This window comes from Habropoda laboriosa, unplaced genomic scaffold (assembly GCF_001263275.1).
Source record: "Habropoda laboriosa isolate 0110345459 unplaced genomic scaffold, ASM126327v1 scaffold212, whole genome shotgun sequence".
Taxonomy (NCBI): Eukaryota; Metazoa; Arthropoda; class Insecta; order Hymenoptera; family Apidae; genus Habropoda; species Habropoda laboriosa.
Genome location: NW_017100509.1, coordinates 4,478,989 through 4,481,331, shown reverse-complemented (window position 1 = coordinate 4,481,331; position 2,343 = coordinate 4,478,989). Strand labels below are relative to the sequence as shown.

The 2,343-nt window shown below is 36.7% G+C and overlaps 1 protein-coding gene across 2 annotated transcripts in view; it reads right to left on the bottom strand.

Moving 5' to 3' along the window:
• The window catches only part of LOC108576210 (protein kibra), a 46,408-nt gene that overhangs the window by 29,432 nt on the left and 14,633 nt on the right, over positions 1-2,343 (bottom strand). The gene's annotated exons all lie outside the window — the stretch shown is intronic.

Below are 2,343 nucleotides of genomic sequence, written 5' to 3'. Positions count from 1 at the left end.
AAAGAAGACTCGTAGCCTTTTCCATCGAAAAGTACGAGACAAGTGGATGTTTAGTCTGCAAAGTGATTTCCCCTTGCTTCGCGAAACGCGCGTTCCACAGCCGCCGTCAGAAAGTCTCCAGACAATCTCGAAACTAGAAACGAGCCGCAAGCCAATCTCGAAAATCGACGATGACATCATGCAAGCAGTATTTCGACCGAAATAAATATACCGTACATCGACATTCCCCCACTTCCTGTCGGCTTCCGTCCCTTCTCGCGACATCGCGCACCAAAATTTGCCCGCGGACATTATCTAACTTGGCATTTACACTTTTGGAAATTCGCGGAACGCGAACGCACGCGCTCGCCGCCAGATCAATGCAATCGTGTATTATTGAAACGATTTTTCGAGAAGACCCGCCGCGAGGAATTCCAAGGTAATTGCATAAGCAGTTGGGAAATATTTTTGGTCCAAGTATGAATTGCCTCTGCTGGTTTCACCGCGTTTGCAACAAAGAGTAGTGCGAAACTACGACGATTAAAATTGAAGCTTCGGTTGGTCGTGGGTAACGATTCTTGCAACGTTTAATTAGAAATAAATTTTTCTAATTATTTTCGTGATTCGCATTTTATTCGCATTTTTGTGTGATTGTTATAATATTTATAACGACTTTTTTATCATTTTACTATTGGGTATTTAAATTTCATTTAAAAATTACAACTTTTATTTTAAATTTTCATTTATTAACTATTTCGTGCTCTTTTTACTGCAGTTATTTTCAAAATTACACACTTATATCTACTCTCTAATTATTATGCAAAACAATTGCACATTTTCTTATAAATGTAAGGACAACGTTAAAATGTACCTTGCATTAGGAAAAATAAAAGAAAAAAAAAAGCTAGAGGAACCGTTAAAATCTCCAAAATATTCAAGATCAATATCATACCAGCAATCTTTGTATCTGAATTAATTTAAAAAAACAGATACTATAAATTTCACAGCTGCAAATTTCATTAGAAACACACATATGCGTTCCACTGGTCCACGAAAGGGTTAAAATACTATGTAGCTGTTTTGTCAGAAAACCCTAGAAATTTCTAACATTATTAACATTGAAATTGTAGAAATTTGCAAAATAACAATTGCATGTTTTTGTACGTGTGTGTGTATGTGCAACGAAGAAACAAAATGACAAAAGATTCGACAGAATCTCGACTAATTCACACGACTTTCGGTTCCGTTTCACACATGTACGTGCAGAAGAATATACGTCAACTAATTACATAGTTCGGTTACAGTGATAGGATGAAAGCTACGGTACGTAAACTCATCGAGACTCGCTTTTCAAATGATGTAACTGCGAAACACAGGCAGCCTGAAATAACTCGAGAGCGGAAAAACTAGTTAATCCGGTGTTAATCGTTCGATCCGGTGACAAATATGAATGCTGGCTGGCTGAAGGGGCGCGGCGAGTGACCGGAAGTAACATGATTTCTCACAAAATAACATCCTGCCTAGAGTTCCCACCGTCCCTCATTTAAAAGTTCATCGGTCCCTCCGCAGCTTGTAATCCCAACTAACGGAGGTTCATTGGCACAGGGGTTAGACGAGAAGAAATATTTCTACATCCACTCGAAATGATATTCACTTTCCGATACCATTATCGCGATAATTATTGTCTTTCGAGTGGAAAATTCCACGCTTGAGCATTTTTTGGAGAAAATTCCACGCTTGAGAATTTTTGGAGAAAATTCCACGCTTGAGAATTTTTGGAGAAAAATTCCACGTTTGAGAATTTCTTCGAGAAAAATTCCACGTTTGAGCATTTTTAGAGAAAAATTCCACGCTTGAGCATTTTTTGGAGAAAATTCCACGCTTGAGAATTTTTAGAGAAAAATTCCACGCTTGAGCATTTTTTGGAGAAAATTCCACGCTTGAGAATTTTTAAAGAAAAATTCCATATTTGAGCGTTTTTGAAGAAAAATTCCATATTTGAGCGTTTTTGAAGAAAAATTCCACGCTTGTGAATTTTTAACACGTAGGCAAATATACATATATGTTGATATTACGAATTCATTTTTAACTCATTATCGCCATAATTCTTGTTTTCGGAGAAAAATTCCACGGTTGAGCATTTTTACACGTAGCAAGCATACGTACTGATATTATGAATTAATTTTTAATTCACTACCGTAATAATTTCGAAAATGAATTGACGCAAAGAAAAATGTTAAACACGAATTCCGAACTAAATACGAACAAAGTACCATGTTTTCAATTATAATTAGCGGTTCCCTTTTATCCGTAAAATTGCGCTACAAACTTACGAATCTCCTTCGTACGAACAGTTTACGTGAG